This window comes from Pollicipes pollicipes, unplaced genomic scaffold (assembly GCF_011947565.3).
Source record: "Pollicipes pollicipes isolate AB1234 unplaced genomic scaffold, Ppol_2.1 Scaffold_7231;HRSCAF=8579_pilon_pilon_pilon, whole genome shotgun sequence".
Taxonomy (NCBI): Eukaryota; Metazoa; Arthropoda; class Thecostraca; order Pollicipedomorpha; family Pollicipedidae; genus Pollicipes; species Pollicipes pollicipes.
This window is the reverse complement of record NW_023597034.1, coordinates 35899866-35918936: the sequence shown is the minus strand read 5'-3', so window position 1 is coordinate 35918936 and position 19071 is coordinate 35899866. Positions and strand designations below refer to the sequence as shown.

At 55.7% G+C, this 19071-nt stretch overlaps 1 pseudogene; it reads right to left on the bottom strand.

The window, feature by feature from the left end:
- The window catches only part of LOC119110055 (uncharacterized), a 52982-nt pseudogene that overhangs the window by 19160 nt on the left and 14751 nt on the right, over window positions 1–19071 (bottom strand).

Genomic DNA, 19071 nt, shown 5'->3' with positions numbered 1-19071 from the left:
TTCTCTAACGCCACCGCAACCACAGACCTCGCGACCAAAACTGCGGGTGGAACATCGAACATCTCAGCATCGCCGGAAGCCAGCTTTGCTGGCGTATCCCCCAACGGGGCGTCCCCGCTGTGGGTGCGCCCCGCCGGTCTCTCCCCACCACATTCGGGTCAGGCTGCCGTGACCTGCGGGTCAGCGGGTCAGCAGGCGCAGGGGCGCGGCGACGGGGTGACACGCCCAGCCAGGCCGGGTCATGACCCCCATGCACGCCGCACTAACGAGCGCTGACGACAACGAGCCGGACGACGGCGACCAGCAGCGACGAAGAGTGAGGAGCGCCGGCCGCTGGGGCTGCCGACCCGACCGCCCAGCGGGCCGAGACACGGACCGAGTACACACACACTCGCCGAGTGTGTGTGCACTGCTGCACAGAGAGTTCCTAGCCTAGCCCATTGGCGACGAGTGCCACTCCTGCCAAAGAGCGCCGGCAGGTGCGGGTGGGCAGGGCTGGCCAACCGTAACCATGGGCCAATTCACGTGGCGCTGTTGCCTAACTGTCGGCCAACAGCCGCGGCTTTTGTCTGTTTCGCGACTCGGCTCATCCGGTCACGTGCATAAGCGTTACAGTTTGAGCGACGACCACGGCGAGGAAAACCGACGCGCGCCCGGCACTTGGCGGGGCGTCGCAAAAACTCCCTCCTCCCCGCCGGAAGTCAGACACCACTGCGGTACGAGGCCGGTCTGCTGTTCGAGTCTCTGCCGTCGTGGCTGCCTTCCCCCTCCCCGCCCTCTCAGAGCCGCCGGGGTCAAATCGCAGCGTCGTTCTGACGCAGCCGCGCCGGCCGAGTCGGGGCGCGCAGCATCCCGTGACCCCGGTCCCGCTAGCCGCCACATCGGCCGGACGAACGGTACCGGCGGTCCCGGCGCTGGTGCGGCGCTCGGATTTGATTAGGCCGCGGCCGGCCGAGATCGGCGCCGGCCGGGGGCGGGCGCGCCGCCGCGCCGCCGCCGCCGCCGCCGCGCCGGAGCCGGCTGATGACCCGCGCCGCCGGCCGCCGGGTAGGTCGGTCGGCTCCCGGCGCTGTTCGGCAGCGCGCGAGCGCGCCCGGCCGGCGGCTGCAGCCACTGGCCCCGGCCGGGTCCAGGGTCCGGTCACACATTGAAAACACGCAGACTTGTTCAATCTGCATCAGTTTTTCTGCCCACATCGTAAGACTAGCGGACGGTAAAAGACGTGGCATGGTCTCGTTTGGCCCTGTCTGACCGGTCAATCGTGAGCGATGCCGCAAAATCACCAAAAATTGCCGTACATCACATACAAGTTGCCATGTATCGCAAACGGGTCTGCCGTCATATTTAGTTCTCTTTTAGTCTAGCACGCCGACAGTACCGTTATCGTAACCGTACCTAACCACAACCGTCGTGGTCAGACTGCAACCGTCGACCGCAACCCTCCGCCTACCCTCCTCGGTGCCCCGGTCCCAAGTCCAGAAACACGGAAATCAGAAACGAAGTTTAGTCTAAAAATACAGATTCAAAAGTCCTCCGTACGGCACAATTTTCATTGCTCCCAAGACGCGATAGCAGTAGGTCCTGAGCTTTCCATTCTCACATCTCCATACCCCCTTCATCTTTTTTGTTAAGACTCCTCCGTTCTGCTTGACACGCATTCCAACAAAATTGTCCTCGAAGGTCACAAGTCGATGGGGAAAGGGTCAGCGCGTCACGAGACCAGACGGCGAGCGCGCACGACACTTCGGGAGGGCGACAATGTAATTACAGCGCTACCTCCGGAATTCTTTAGTAATCCTCAACGACACCTCGCTTTTTGCCGCATCTACAGAACATTCCTGCACGACAACAGTCTTACACGTTCGTCGTCGCATGGATCGGAATATATAATATTTGTTGTTGCATGAAACGAATTAGAGCCTACGAACCTGGTACTCTTTAGATAGCAAGACCAACTTCTGCATTCAGTCCTCGTGTTTTATGGCAATAAACACCTATGCAAGTGTGGCAATCCGTAAGCTGCGTGATGGGCAAGGGGAGAGAAGCACTGTCAAGGCGTTACGGACAGTGCGGCACAGCCGAGACTTTCAGAGTCCCGTTCGAAGACGAATTCTTGCCGGATATAACGCATAGCAATCGGGTCCGGGATTGATACTTATCACTAACGAGACAGCTTGTGGCACACCACCACCCGTCCGCGCCCAGTCCCAGGGACGTGTCTGGCAGGCGGCCAAACCGCCGCCAGCGCGCACTGACGGGCGTGCAAGAAAGCTGCCGACGGGACGAGACGAATTTAAAGGAGAGAGCTGGACTAGCGCCAGTCATTGACAACATTATCGTCGCCAGATTGCTAGCTTTCCAACGGTTTCACTACGTGCATTCACGGCCGCGCGAGAAGCGGAGCGTCGCGCCGGCGGCATGCTGCCACGCGACGGGCCAATCAATCAGTGCGTCAATAAGGTCAGATTACCACACTCGCACTGCAAAATAGTCATACTGAAGATGACCAGTCGTCGAATGATCTTAGGACGATAACTGACTCAACAGCGTCGGACAGTTCTCTCAACCCGATTCCCCCAGTTCGCTAAAAGCGAGCACGCCAGCGGCCGGTAGCTGTCCTCACGCATCCAGGCGCCAGCGCCGCGTCAGCCGGCCCGCAGCGAACAGCTGAGCCGGGCGGAGCGAACAAAACAAAACAGCGCAGTCGGACGAAATGACGAGGAAAGCGAGCTTGAGCGGACTTCGGCGCATCCCGCTAGGAGCTGTACGCCTCTCGGTCGCCGGTCTGGACGCGACTGGTCTTAACCACACTCACAGCTCCGAGCAGTTAGCACAGTTCCGGAGTGAGCAGGGCCTGAGTAAGCAGGACGCGGACACTTTCAGGCCGGCGCCAGCGGCTCGCGCGCGGTCATCTACGGACCGACCCAGCGCATGTACAGTTCCAGCCGCCTGAGCGTCCCCGGGACGAGTGCACACACAGACCGTCCATACGGCACCCGCTGCACGCGTGGCCGGAACGGCACCTGCAGGTGCACGAGCGAACGAGCGAAAGGTATGGCCGCTCACACATCATGCATGCCTACGCGGAAGCTTGCCAGCGACACCATACCACAGCCAAACCTGAGAGCGCGTGGACTGACACAAGGGTGCACATCCGTGTCCCACGTCGCCCCGGAGATACACATTTCCTGCGCGAGCTGCGAGACAGACATGGGGTCGATAACACGATCATGCACCGCAGCCGACAGGCGGATACTCAGGCGCCCGCGTCACTATCGTGCATGATTTACGTCAACGCGGGTGCCATTAATATTTCTCTTCATTGCAACGCCTCGACCATCACGCGCAGTACGTCTTCCCCATACGTAGACAAATTATGCTGCATAACAGAGCAGGATGAAGTGAAAGCAAGCCACCCATAAAGCCATAAAGCCAGCAACCAAAGGCAGCCAAGAATGACCCGCTCACCACACGCAAGGCGTTATCCCAAGCCGCTGCACGACAGTATCAACTCTTCATTCGTGGCAGACGGGTCGTAACTCCGTGACGTTTCCTGCTGGTTACGATGCGCGTACCGTAATTGTTAAGCCGGCCTCGCCCCTGGGACGAGGGATCGCGGACGCACTCGACACAGCGACGCACAGAGGCCAGTCGACGACCGAGACAAGGCGCGAGGCGGCCGCCGTCACATCGGCGGGGAGCACGTGTCCACACTCCGATCCTGTCTGAGGGGTGCCGGGACGGGATCGCCCACAGCCGCAGACCGGCACCGTTACCGAGACAGGCGAACAGCAGCGGCGACATCAGTAGACCCCGGACGATGTGGGTGTGCAGGTGAGCGGGAGCGATGACATCAGTAGAACCCGCACGATGTGGGTGTGCAGGTGAGCGGGAGCGGCAACATCAGAAGACCCCGGACGACGTGGGTGTGCAGGTGAGCAGGAGCGGTGACATCAGAAGACCCCGGACGACGTGGGTGAGCAGGTGAGCGGGAGCTTCGACATCAGTAGGCCTTGGACGATATGATTCAGTACTCGTGTGACTGCACAGACCGCATCAGAGGCCCCCCGCCCCCGGCCCCGCCGACCAGAACTCATGAATAGTCATCAGGGGAAACATCCGCGCTCAAAGCACCGCGGGCCCGCTCACTCTAGGATTCATGGAACCGCATTTGCCTAAAACCCAGCTTTTTCAAAGACAGATGCGCCGCTGCAATTGCCGGAGCCGAGGAAACATGCATGATGCCGCAGCGCCAATTACACCAAATTAACTGGGCTTCCTTAATGAGGCGAGCCTTGAGACAAGGCAGGGAGCGGCGGCCACAGAGCACCGCGTGCCCTCGGGTGCGGGTAAGCCGGCACCCTGGCCGCCACCGCCACCGCCGCCGCCGCCGCCGGCAGCACGTCCCGCGGCCGGCGCGGGTCTGCGGTGCCGACCCGTGACGGCCGCGGCGGAGCGTGCCGCCGCCGCGGCCACGGCCGCGCACCGGCGCCGCCGCGACCGCCGCCGACGCGCCCGGTCTCACATGGCCGGCCGAGGCGCCGCCGGAGACGGCAGGCCCGCGGCGGCCCCGCACGGCGGACGCCGCCTCGCTCGGAGCGGCACGGCGAGCCCCACTGGGGGGTGCGACACCCCCGCGTGACGGGTGGTTCACCGAGGCAGACCACTCACGCCAAGCCGGACGGTGCGGTTCATAGGACCAGACCTCGCGCTCCAAAACCTGTGGCAAAACTCACCGAAGCATAACGCTCACTCAAAACCGACCGGCCGCCAGTCGGTGTCTGAGCGCCTGGTTACCCGCCTACCTCGGTATCGCAGCGCATTCCATCTTCTCCGCTGCTCAAAGAGTCGGCGTCACGTTTCTTGGACCACAACACACGCCGTGCTTTCTACACCAAGTAAGCCAGTCGATCTTGCGGGACACGGGGTCGCCCCACAAGCGAGAGTGTTCTCAGAGATGCTTGGCTTGGCTGCACGTGGCACCCACGCCGCATGAGACGTACACGCAGGCTTGTGACGGCACGTAGCCTGGTGGCACGGAGTTCGCAGGTTCGCCATAGGCGACTCGTCTGATCCATTTGCCCATGGAACATGGGACCTTGCAGGTGGGTCTGGCATCGTCTGCTAGACAGCGTCCATCTCTGCCCGCGATCGATCGCGAGACGGGCCTTCCTCTAAAAGTCGCGTTGCGTGTCACTTTCAATGAAACGCTGCAGAACAGGATCAAGATAAGCTGCCACTTTAATTGTTCTAAGCTCGCAGCGGAGAACGGACGGCATTGCGTGTCAGTTTCACCAGTATCAGTGCTCGGCTATCTCGCGTGCCGCTTTGTCCCCACCTGTTACACTAAATCATTTCGTAAGACTTTGAGTCATGACTTGTTGAATGGCCCCATCCAACTGACATTCACACAAGCCAGCATTTGGTACGAACAAGCTGCGGGCTGAGCGAGTACCGAGCAGGTGTGACATCGGGATGTGACACATAAAAGACGTGGTTAATAGCGCAGACATAGCATTTCGATAGTCGCCAAAATGCGAACATCGATGCGACAACTCTGGTAAACGGAAGAACAGTGTGGGTTCTTGATTTAGTTTACTTCTCAATGCGCACACATGGGGCTTTGCTCACATGTGCGTTTTTACCTCGAGGGACATGACCAGCCCCTGCTGCAGAATTGAAACGTCCTAAAATGAGACGCGCTTCAGCGTTCAGGTTTTGTTCTCGTTCCATAGCCAATTTCAAGTGTAGGGTGAAGTAGTCAGTCCTTAACACATCGCGGTGTGACACTCGCCGTAATAAATCGGTAACCTTTACAACCCGCGGGTCACAACTTGCCTGATCCAGTGGCCGCGCACCTTATAAGTTAAGATCTTCACAACGTGCAAGCGCAGCTGTACCCCATTTTCTGCAACTGTGCGAGACCGATTCCAACACGCGCTCGGGTGGGGGTCAAATTGAACCCTCAAGGTTTTTCCAGAATGGTTTCCGAATGGCGCGGCTGCGCCGCGCCAAATTTTGTATGGCTGTAGACAATTGAATAGCAGATTTTTTTACACCAACAACTTATATTTACCTCGTAGGGTCATTGACCTATGGCAGGTTAAAGTCAGGCCATGGTTTCAGCGAAGACAATTTCTAGGGAATTGCTCAATCTGATGCAACAACGGAGTGTTAGACGAACCCATAATCTCTGAGATGCTCTCTTAGGCAACACAAATATTGGATGAGCAAATCACGTTGACCTAAGGTCAGATATAAAGGTCAGACCAAGGTCAAAACCAACCTGCTTCCTTAGTCTACGGCTTTGTGTATGGGATACTTTCTGGTGCTCATTTCGAATTTCTTGACGGCAGGAGCCACACTTTACATCTCCCATGGAGTCCTTAGAGGTCAGGGAAGGTTACTGACCTGAAGTGACCCAGGTCAACATTTTGCTTTTAGGAACATACTGCCCAGCGTAAGCTTTGTAATTTATTCAAATGCAAAACTCAGAGCAGCCTTGCATGATTTGGGTCACCATGACCTTCAAAAGGTCAAGCAAGGCCATTGGCCTTAACTGGGCATGTGACCTATTGTTCAGAGAGTTATCTTCGTTCCGGGGCACTTTGGAGACCAACCTGGAATTTGACCTTGTTTGACCTTATCTGACCCAAAGGCCATGACCTAGGAACCCCAAACTTTGACCTAAGTGAGTTCACCTACAGGTCAACACACCCTGTGAATTTGGTGCCTCCAGCTTTCTTAGTTCCTGAGATCTTAGTGGGGTCAAATTGACCCCCACCCGAGCGAAGAGTATCTAGCCGGCCGCCCGGACGCGTGTTAAAAAAAGCATGCTGCTACCTACAATTTGGCGGGAACATTTTCCATTTGCATTGAGTTTTCAAGTGTGGTAACAAGAAAGCTACACTATTTTCATATAGCATCATTATATTAATATCACTTTACTCCATACTCAGAACCGAAGCCGTAGAGACTTAAAAATGCTCCGTTTGTGTTTGACTGTAGTTGGCCTACCGGGTTATCCAGCAACAGATGGAGCCAAAAAAGGAGTCAAATGATCACAAACAACACCAATGGTCAACTACTTGGCCACCAACCACGGCTGCCGGTCTGTAGTTGGATGGATACGATAATGTGGCAACGGGGGGCGAATTATTTCGACGCAAAAGTGCGATGATTGCAACACTTTCGACAGAAAAAACGGCGACACTAGGCATTAGGTAGGCTCGTTATCATTTCGTGCTATCCTGGTATCATTTCAAGGAAAAATTGTAAATGCGTACGAGCTCGGGTGAGGTTAATTAAGATCACTTCAGGTTTCTCCCAGCATAACTTCCGAACAGAGGTGAAGCGACACCAAACTTTGTCTAGCTGTACATGATTAAATACTTCTTCTGTTTTTCGGGTGCAAAAAATATACATACGACTATTTCGGTCGCTCATCTGAAGCAGGTCGAGGTCAGGCCATGGTTTTCAGCGAAGGCGATTTTTAGGAAATATTTCCAGACTGATGTGAAACGTAGTGTCAAACGAATCCATGCAACATTGAATTGGTTTCACAGCCGGTAAGGCAGTTGCAATTAGGGTTTACAACTTACTGAAATGACCTTGCGCTACGAAGGCGCATCAGTAAATCAAGGTCAAAACTAAACTGCTTGTTAAATTGGAAACTTGCATGCAGGAGTAGCTCTGACAACCACTTTGATCCACAAATTTCAAGAAATGTATTATGTTGTCTTCATGAAGGTCATGAGAGGCCACCGAACTCAAATGACATTGATGAAATGTTTGCTTGAGGAAATTGCTGGCCAGGTTAGTTCTCAACGCCAACTTTAAAATCGAACAGCACAAGGGCGAATTACCGAGAAGCGCATTGGTTGAAGTTTGAAGTAATGCTTGACTATAGACCAAATATACATAATATTATACATATTTCATATATATATATATATATATATATATATATATATATAATATAGACTCCGTTTCCCAAAGCCAAAGTGAGCTTCGAAAAGAGCCACTGTGCTCAACGCCACAGGGAAGAAATCATAACCACAGTACAACGTTGCGTTGAACGCACGGGATACGAGCCCATGCTTGCAGTTTTTTCTCTAAAAAGAATGTCTTCTGCTTTCGCAACAAGTATTAGACAAGTGTGTTAACAAATTAGTGTGTTGCAAATTGAACAGAACACGCACGTTCGAAAAAGCGAGGGAAATTAAAATGATTACTTTTATGGTGGTGAGCAGGGGGTCCAATGAGGTTTTTCCCGCAGGAGCGCGTAGTTCAAGTAAAAATTCTTAGCTATTCAGACAAATTTCGAGCAAACTGGTAGTGTCGATCAAATCTGACGCGTCTAATCCAACAACATGTGGAACGTAAAAGGAGGACGCTCCCTTTAATGCCAATTAGGTGAGGGAGTCTGAGAGCACAGTTTGAGCACTGATCTCGAGTTTAACACTGACGTAGTTTGCCTTGAAGGTCACAACCCAGAGATCTAAAAAATATGCGAAGAAATTCGCATATGGTCCCATCTACCCAGTGAAGTTGGTATTTCCAGCTTTATTACAATGTAATGCCTAAGGGGATCAAACTGACTTCCCACCCGATCGCATAATATTCGACCGATCACGCGGGCGCATGTCAATTACAGCACTGGTTTGCAAGCCCTTTGATCACAAGCGATTTTCCTGCAACATTGCAAAACAAGCAAGATGGCCTTCCATACTCGACTGACATAAATTTCCGACGTGTGAAAAATTATGCAAGACAAAATATGGCTCGAAACCGGACCCGTTCACCGACGAGACCAGGACCGTTGGACGCAGGACGTATGGACGTGAGCGCGTGGACGTATTCAACCGGCTAGGCGCGTTAAAAACTTGGATCTGGTAGTTTTGACAGACTGATATAGAATCTCGGCGGATAGAGCAGGTGACATTGTAAGACCAACTGCACCGTGCAGGACATTGCGCGATTCACAAATCATCAGGCGACCTCATCAAGGTGGGTCCACAGGTGCACCATCAATAGAACAGATATCGATCAATTTCGACTTTTTCGAACCGGTCTTAAACGCAACAGTGAGCGCCTGAATCGAGGTAAACCCGGCAGTCAAAGCTGCACAGGCTCACAGCACTTCCACAGCAACCAGTGTCAAAAAATGCCATTTTTTAAATACTTTGGTCAGAGCTGCGGAAAACGTAAACAATTACCAAGTGATCGATTCCACCGATTGAAACAGCATTCCCAGCCGTACCTTGGTGTACGGCTGGGTGGTGGTTCACAAATGGTGAACCAATTGTCAGCCAGCCTGACTCGTGAGCTGGGGCGCCGATACCACATCCGAAAGCCGCTTGGCTCTCAAAACGTATGGGAGAGCAGGTTTCCAATGCACTGATACCCACTAGTATGGTTTGTTTGTCATATGGTTCCCAAAGAAAGATGTCTCTTTGCACTAACGTTTGTATGATTGACACAACGCCGTCCACGCCTTTGGTCGCGACGCTCGTTCCCGCAACGCGTCCTGCTGCTTAACGATCCGAATAGTCAATGAACAAATGTGATGCGCGCATATGGAATGATGTATGTGACAGACCGGCGTGATTGAAAGGCACGGCCTCTTCTTAATGTCTAGGACGACTAATTCCGAAAAAAAGCAATTCCAAAACAAAAACCGAACCAGGAATCATCACACTATTAAGATAAATGGGGAACCACCCAATTCACAAAACCAGCTGAGCACAAGCTACATGCACGACGAACGTGAGACGTGCCGCATATAACCACCAGTGTCAAATATCGCCTCCGTCTGACAGCAGGAGAGTCAGCATGAGTAGCACGGCCCGCGCGCCCCACGGCTCTCCCATCCGCTGGCAGCAACCGCGCAGCCTACAGAGGAGGGGCGGGCCGGGGGCGGGCCCGCCGTCCCGCGCCGCCGCCGCGGGGGCGGGCCCGCTGTCCCGCCCTGCCGTGGCGCAGGCAGGCGTCAGCAGCGGGATGGTATCATGAAATAGATCTGATCGCGGACTACGAGATGCGTCCAGAGCATTTTGCGATTGTGGATTTGAGAGGAATTAAAATATGACTGCACCCTTTCACAGGACATTACGAAATTTGTATCACACTCTTGACCCGTTACAACGCTCAAGAGATGCTCTTGCGCACATCCCGTCGGGCGACCGGCAGACGCTGGGCCGTGAGGCTGATATTGCCAACACATCCCTCATAGCCTGATACTGTGCACATCCCTCCGGGCGACAGCCTGGCCGTCAGGCGCCGGGGCCGTGAGGCTGATGTTGTCAACACATCCCTCATGGCCTGATACTGTGCACATCCCGCCGGGCGACACAGCCTGGCCGTCAGGCGCTGGGGCCGTGAGACTGATGCTATCAACACATCCCTCATGGCCTGATACTGTGCACATCCCGCCGGGCGACACAGCCTGGCCGTCAGGCGCTGGGGCCGTGAGGCTGATGTTGTCAACACATCCCTCATGGCCTGATACTGTGCACATCCCTCCGGGCAACACAGCCTGGCCGTCAGGCGCTGGGGCCGTGAGAGTGACGTGGTCAACACATCCTTCATGGCCTGATACTGTGCACATCCCTCCGGGCGACAGCCTGGCCGTCAGGCGCTGGGGCCGTGAGGCTGATGTTGTCAACACATCCCTCATGGCCTGATACCGTGCACGTTCCGCCGGGCGACACAGCCTGGCCGTCAGGCGCTGGGGCCGTGAGACTGATGTTGTCAACACATCCCTCATGGCCCGATACCGTGCACGTTCCGCCGGGCGACACAGCCTGGCCGTCAGGCGCTGGGGCCGTGAGGCCGATGTCAGCACATTCCTCACGGCCTAGTGCTGTGCACATCGCACACGTGACTGCGTGGCATGATGCGCCGGCCGCGAGCTGGCACCATCGCATACTGCATGTGTTGATATGCGTGACAGCCCTCCCATCGACCTCATGGCAATGCCGCACATAGACTAGTGGGTCGTAAGAGAATAAGCCAGGGGAACTACCATTAGGCACAATTTTTTTAGCACGCAACACGGGCCCTTTGAGGTGCACAGAGCTCATTAATATTCGCTTGTGCGTCTCAGAGCAATCAACACTGTAAGGATCAGTTCTTTCAGTGAGCACATATGCTACTTCGTGATTGCCGAGCAAAGCATCGTAAAATAGATTGAATGAAACTCAGGCAGTCACTGCAACAGGCTAAGAAGGCGAGAACGGTGCGGTACACAAAGAAGAACTCGCCACGGTTCAAACAGACACACTGAAACAAAGAAATCGCAGACAAGTTCAGAGTAATAGTGCCCGTTTTAAGGCATAACATTTCGTGCTGGATGTTCATAGAAACCATAAACAGATGATAGCTGGAATTATGCCCCTCAGAGCAATAAATAGTGTACGTTATTATGAATGCATACATGAGCAGTAATACGCTCGTTAAACAAATTTAACCATGAACCAGTTCCCTTGTGGTTCCGCGGAGCTCCGGCCGGTGTGAGAACGCTCCGCGCTCTGGCATACGGCTACTGCGCCAGACATCGGGCGCATACGGCGCAACAGTCCACTGTGCCCCACACATAACGTACTCTGCACTGTACGCGAAACTTTTCACATTTCTGTCCGGATCATCCTGAACATGGGCATCTCGTGCCATCGGCCGCCGCCACCACCACGGTGTCGTAAGTGAGCAGCAGTCAAGGTGGTGGGCCACCGTGTCATGCGGAGCGGTCCGACCCAACCGGTCAACATTCCCAGCGGCGACATTCGGCGCTGCCGAAACCAAGACACAGCTCCCACGCCTCTTCCCTATCGCCACCGGGCAGCAGCCACGTGCGCGAGTCCGGCTGCGTCCCGGCGCCGGTGGTGCGCGGGGCCCGCTGCAGCTGGCGGCGCCGGACCGGCCGCCCGCCGCCCGCCGCCCGCCGCCCGCCGCCGCTGCACGGGGCCAGTGCCCGGCCGCCGCCGGCGGGTCCGCTCTCACGGGAAGCTCTCGGCCGCGCTCGCGACCCAGCCGGCCGTCAGCCTGGCGGCACGGCCGACGTTCCGAGTGGCCCCCGCTCGCCCCACCGCTCGTGACCGCATCGTGACAGGCTCGTGACCAGCTCGTGGAGGGCTCGTGGCCGACTCGTGCCTCACCATGTGACGGCGGTCTCATGACGCGCTAACGACACGCCCGTGACCGCCTCGTGACCGCCCCGTGACCACCTCGCGGCCGTCTCGTGACCCGCGCCCGGCCGAGTCCGTGACGCGGACGTCGCGGCTGAAAGGTGCCGCGGCTGTCGTGAGGCGAGCGGTCGTGACGCCGCGTCACCCCACCGTGACGGGCGCGTCTCGTGACGTCGAGCGGGGGTCCGGCCCGCTGGCGGCGGCGGCCGTCCTTCCGGTGGAGCGACCGTACGTCGGGAGCGCCGCGCCGCGGACGGCGCGGCGCCGCCACCTGTGAAGGTCGCCCTCCCCCGCCAGCGCGCGCCACGAAGGTGTTAGTGCCGGCTTGTAATTCTCTCATTAACTTCTCGCGGCATAATGAGCCTTATTCCACTAATTCGTGCAGGCGCCCGGCCGGTGTTGTCACTAATTAGTGCAAACGGCGCCGGCCGGCGAAACGACCCACGGAAATCAGGCGGCGCGCACGGCTCACGTGTGCGCGCGCCGCCGGCCGGCCGGCCGTGCACGCCGCCCGGGCACGGTGCACACCGTGCACACGGTGCACAGGCGGCGGCGCGCTGACGCGGCCGGGGGCGGCCGGCGTGAAGCAGAACACATCGGCCATTACGCCGGTGCCGGCGGCCCATTTCCATCCACTTGGGGGGCTGGCCGGCCGGCGCGGCCGCCGAACAAAGGCGGCGTCGGCGGCCGGCGAGCGGGCAGGCCCGGGAGCGGAGCGCCTCGGCACGCCCGGCCACATCTGAGCGCTCCACGACGCCCCGAGAGCGCGACCACCGCTGCCGGTGCGCGGGCCCTCTGCTCTCTCGGATCTCCCGGCACGCCCGGCCACCTCTGAGCGCTCTGCGACGCCCCGAAAGCACGGCCACCGCTGCCGGTGCGCGGGCCCTCTGCTCTCTCGGATCTCCCGGCTGCTCCGGCATCCAGACTCGCGCAGAGCCCTGCACGCCCGCCATCCGCCCGCTCACCACGCCGGTCTTTCTCGACCGTCCATTGCAGACTGTCATGAGAGCGCCCGTGCTTATTCGCGGGCCTCCGCCTGTGCCAGCGAGGATCCGTGGCCGGTCAGTCGCAGCCTTAAACACACAGGCAAGCGAATGCTAAATATTTGCCCATCGCAGACGCCCACTGAGGAAGTCTGCGATGGATTGCGACTTAAATCTGACGGTCATGCATTGCTTTGGGTGATAACTCGATTGCTGCAATTTAGTTCATGACTTCTTGCGTTTTTCATTGGCAGAGGACGCTCATCTCCCGGAGGCATCTGGAGCTGCTTCAGCACATGTTAATGAAAAGTGTCGTTCTACATAACGGCACAGTTTCACGGAATGCTTCGAAAGATAATTGTTAGAATATTGTCCTCGTATTAACCATCAGATTAACACCTGAGACCACTGCCAAGTGACTGATCGCAACGTAGTGTAAATAATAACGCTATTAACGGGGACAATAGTTTAGGTGTGAGTGTCATCTATAGCAAATCAAAATGTTGCAAAGGTGTGTTTACCATATTGTATTCCTCGGAACATCAGTTACACTTCTGACGTTAACATGTGGAAGACATCACTCCACTGACACTGCTCTACTACTACGTCCAAACCGCATCGCATTATCAGATATTTAAAAAGTGTTCAGCTTATTTCGCTCCGAGTGAATTAACGCATGTGTCTTGGAGAATCAACGCCGCGATTCTGGTCCCCAGCGAATGGCCTTATCCCGGGTTAGAAATGACGGTTTTCAACCAAGCGCTTGCCTAAGGCAATGTCAATGAAACAATGACGAAGGGGGGCATATGATAGGCAAAACGTGCCGGACACAGAGAGTAAAAAAGGCAGTGCATAGGATTGCAGCAAAAAAAAACCGCTAAACCCGGAAACCAGGGCGGCCAAAAGACTACCAGAAACATGGCTAGCAGATACTAATTCAGGCTAGCTCATTCAATTAATTCAGTCACACTTAAGTACGCGTCAATTGGCAACTAGTAGTCAGCATAGTTTTCATTATGGTAGGTCCTGTGTGACAAATCTTCTACAGCTCATGGAGCATGTTACTATTGGGGTAGATAAAGGCAATAGTTGAGATGTTGTCTGTGTAGATTTTAGTAAGACTTCTTGTAAAATGTCATGCCAACGTCTGCTTTATCAGTTAAAATTGCATGGCATTGAGGGAAAAATCACTGGCTGGATTAGAGCTTGGCCGCCAGACAGGAAACATCAAAGAGTGTTGCTCAGTGGTACAATATTTAATTGGGAGTTAGCAGAGAGTGGAGATTCACAGGGGTTGGTGTTGGGTCCTTTGCTGTTTATCATTTTTGTGAATATTGGATTAGGGATTAAGGTGCTAAAATTTGCTGACGGTATTAGGTTGATGGGGGTGTCTAAAAAACCGATCAGGTGAACCAACTGTAGCCCGACTTAAAGAAACTGGTGAACTGGGCTTCTCTGTGGCAGATGTTTAATCATGATAAGTGTAAAGTGGTGCATTTGGGTAGCACTGGCAGCAAGGGAATTAGCTTTAAAATGGGAGGCCGGTAGTTAAACAAGATCGGGGAAGAAAGGGACTTAAGGGCTATAATTTCTAGGGTTTTAAATTGTGAAAAATAATGTGGGGCTGCTAAGAGCAATGCGCCTCGGAAGCTGGGACTTCTTAACAGGAATATCCATTACAAGAGTAGGAATGTCGTAAAAAGTTGTACTTAGCTTCTGCCAGACCACACCAAGAGTACTGTGTACAGGTTTGGTTCCCATGCTTCCAAAATATATAGATAGGCTGGAAAGAGCAGCGCGGAAAGCAACTGGATAAAAAGTGGGATTAGCGACTTAGAATATCAGGTTAGGCTCGGCGTCTTGGATTTGTATTCGCTGAAATATCGTAGAATTGGAGGTGATCTGATAAAGGTACTCAATACTACGAAAGGATAGACAAGGTAGATTTACCTGGAGTACCGCAAATTATGTCCAGACATAGAGGAAGCCAGTCTCATTTAGCAAAAGGAGGAATAGAACTATAAAGAGGCAGACGTCATTTAGTAAAAGAGAAGTGAACCATTGGAATTGGCTGTCATATGCAGTTATAGAAAGTCCCCTCTAGCAACATTTAACAACCGTTTGGACGGGTTCTATCTGTCTAAAGATATCATTTATCAATGAACCCACGCGGTTCAAGTCGTAAGATTAGTCTCGACGACGTGGGCCCTTGCGGCTCTTTGTCGGCCAGCCATCTTTAAGTCTTAAATGTCGACTGCCACTCTGACCTCACGAGCACCACACGGACACCTTCGGTATCGGGGTGGAATTATAGACACCGTGCGGCCGCATGCTCTGATATTCCGCGACGTCCAATGACGGCAATCAACGTACTGATGTCTTGCGGATAGTTCGCTTCTTTGAACGCTAGACCAGCACAACTCTGTATACCTTCGAAACACATCTAGATCAATCGATTGTATTCCTCTGTCCTTGGAGCCGTACCGGTAACAAAAATCAGAAATCCAGACTGCTGAGGTAGGCATGGCGTTACTGGCTTCTGCGAACTTTTGACGCCTTCATCGCCTTGGCAATTGTGTTCAGGCTATCGCCACGCAAGTTTGAATACCCATTTTGATGCGGCGAGTACATATCTTATCACCCCGCAGATTGATAATGGGCTTCTCAGATTGGTTTTCGTCTGCATTCTTCCTGACACTCGTGGCTGTCAATGTGGATCATCATTAGTTTAAAACGCCATGGAGAGCCCTCATGATTTCTCTTTGCTCCACAAAGTGTCTACTCGCCCATTCGGCCTACGGTGTCACTTAACCCCATGCAACGAGCCAGCATCAGGCAAGCATCACGCCAGCAAACTAATAGTCCACCTGTGCCGTCCGTGAGCTTCCATAACCACCGCTCCTCCGACCGCAGGTCCCTCAAGCGCCACACCCCGCCGCCCGAGTTCAGGGGCGGCCGATCTGAGCCGCGCCTATTACGCCCCTGCCGGCCGAGCCCCGCTGCAATCCCCGCCGGGGCTGCTCTGTGGTTCATTTTTCCGTCGCGAAGGCTGGTTTGCGCGGCCGACGGGCCGGAGTCAGCGGCCGCTGCGGCGCGGTGCTGCGGCGGCGCGGCGGCGCCGGCGGCCCCGCCCGGTATGATTTAATAAAGTGTTTCGGCTACCCGCCGGCCGGCGCGGCTCCGGCAGCCGCCTGATGCAGCGGTGCCAGCCGCCGGGCCGACTCGGCAGATCCGGGAGCGGCGAGTCGGCCCCCGCGCCGGCGCCGGCACCAGCAACCGGTGCGGCACGGCGTCGGCGCCGCGCGGCCACGCCTCGCCGCCGCCAGCAACCGGCCCGGGCCGGCAGGGTCGGCAGCGGCCGAGCGCGTTCAGGACCGGCCTGGCCGCTGACCTCTCCGCGCGGCACCTCGGCCTGCGTGTCCTCTAGCCCGATGATGATGATGAGATCTCATGATGTCACGAGATCACCGCAGAATTGCACGTTCCCCTGCCCGCGGCCCGCGGCGGCTGGGACGGCCTGACTTCGTCTTGCCTCCGCCCGCCAATCCCGGCGACGCGGTACGGCAGGTGATCTGTGTACGTTGGTACAGTTCGTCGACACGAGGGCCTCGGGATCTCCCCCAGAGTCCTCGGCTGTAGGCACACCCGACCGGGTCGGCCGCCGCACCCGCCTGAGGCAGACCGAGGCGACCGGCGGCGCTCAGGCGCGCCGAGGCGCACGCTCAGCCCAGGGCGACGGCAGCACCGTCGCCGCGAGCGGCCCCAGCCGTGCCTCCGTGCATCGGGAGAGCGTCGCGCACTCAACACCGCATGCGATTCATTCAAATGGACTGGCACGGCTGGTCAAAGGCATGGTTCTCATCACTGGTGCCATCGCGACGAAAGTCACTATGACGCTGGCTTGACATTGCTGGAAGCATGCGCATGTTGTGTAAGTATTAATTGGGGAGGGGGGGGGGGGGGGTAGCGGCTGCAGTTTCAGGGTAGTACTTAAATGGACCCACGGTCGCGTGATCACCTTTGCTAGCAGCGGGCCTTCCAACAGACATGCGCTATTATTCGGGGCACACATGTTTTACATTCGCAGCCCCTCCTAAGAGAAACTCGCAGACACTCCAAATCATCGCTACATGATGGGTTAAGCCTGTCTAAAATATCCTGTAACGTGAATGTGCCTCCTTGTCTGCAAGAGGGTGCAGATTGCTCGGTCACATCCGGCAAAAGCGTGCGCTGGTCAGAGACATGACCGTGAAGAAGACATCACCGTCAGGGACGTCGGGACCGGGGCATCAGGGCGGTGGACATGCACAGAATAACTCGGGCTGAAAACGCTCTCTCGGACCGCCAATGACCCATGTGCGACACCAATGTGGTACAGCTGCTAGAAAGATGTGATTATCCAGGAGAGTTATCTTTGGGAACCGTTATAATCCAATTAGGAAAGTTGGTCATGATGCTAGAGAGATCCGCACTTTGCGGTGTTGTTTAGGGCCCATGACCCAGTAATAAAATGGGCGGTCCGGTTCACTACACATAATGGCACCCGGAACTCGGCAGCACTGCCAGGAGAGAGAAAAATGCGAGGCAGAGCGTTGCTAAAGGAAGCGAAAGGGAGATGGAAACAGAGGTGGAAGGCGAGGAAAAACGTTAAAGTACGAAGGAGCGGGTGAGAGAACGCAGAGGCGAGATAAGACGAGGGAGGCAGACAGAGTCGGAGGCCAACACGTAGGCACGCAAAGGTGGAGAGGGGCGAGCAAGTGATGATACCATGCACGCAGCGTAAAGGACAGCTATTCACCACAACCACATACCAACCTTTTAGACTCGTAAGGTATAACACAGGCGGAGTGAGGCCAGTAACGCATAGTACAGGGGCGGTGAAGCCCCAACGCCCCACACAAAGTGACCTGGGCGCACAAGACACCGCATCCAACAAGCTGACCTGCCGGGCGTGTAGGCAACAGCGCTACAGCCGGCACACGCTGCGACCACATTCCCGTCACCCAACGACAACACGGAACGTTCTCCACGTCCGAGAGTGCATGATCATTAAGATCCCGGTGAACAGCTGCCGGCTGGCGCGGCGGTCGCCCATGAAACTCCGGTGCCTCTGAGGTCAGCAGCCCGGGCGCCGTACTCACCCCCGGCTTGGACTGTGGCCCGAACGGGTACCGGGTCCACTCCAGGATGAGCTCGCGGGTCGTGTCGAGCAGGACCACTGGAAGAGAGCGACAGACAGCCACGTAAGGTCAGTGTTGACGTCAGGATGTGGAGGCCCGGGCGACACCCGCCAACCCCAACAGCGCGAGGATATGATGTAGTTTATATGTATTTATGCATATATATACATATATATATATATATATATATATATATATTTATTTATTTATATATACAAATGCGTTAAGACCAGACTTGTGCTCGATGACGTCATGGCTTCGCATTCGGCCCACTTTGTACGCAGCCTTTCCTGCGAGACGCTCTTGTAGAAATATCTCCATAAAGCGTCCAACAGAAACCAAACATCGCGCAGAGCACAAGACTGGCTAGGGCAGATAATCACAGTGGGCCCCTGTGTTTCAACACACCGACCACCGGTGCGCGCGCGTGACAAACCCCGTAGAATGCGCGCGCGTTGTCAGCGAGGGACCACGAGCGGCGAAGTCGGTAAGAAGAGACGTCGAGCGCACAGCCCGACAAACAGGGCTGCAGTAGATCGGTCGAAAGGATTGGAGGCCGAGTGCAGCAAGCGCGGCGCCCGTGAGGTCGCCTCTCCGAGGAGCTGGGCTCCAGACACTGCCGCACGGAAACGCTGCTGGGGCTGGGTGACGACCGCCCAGCGCGCTCACCGTGGCGCAGCCGGGCGCTGGTTGGGCCGAGCCCTCGCAGACGCCTCCCATTGG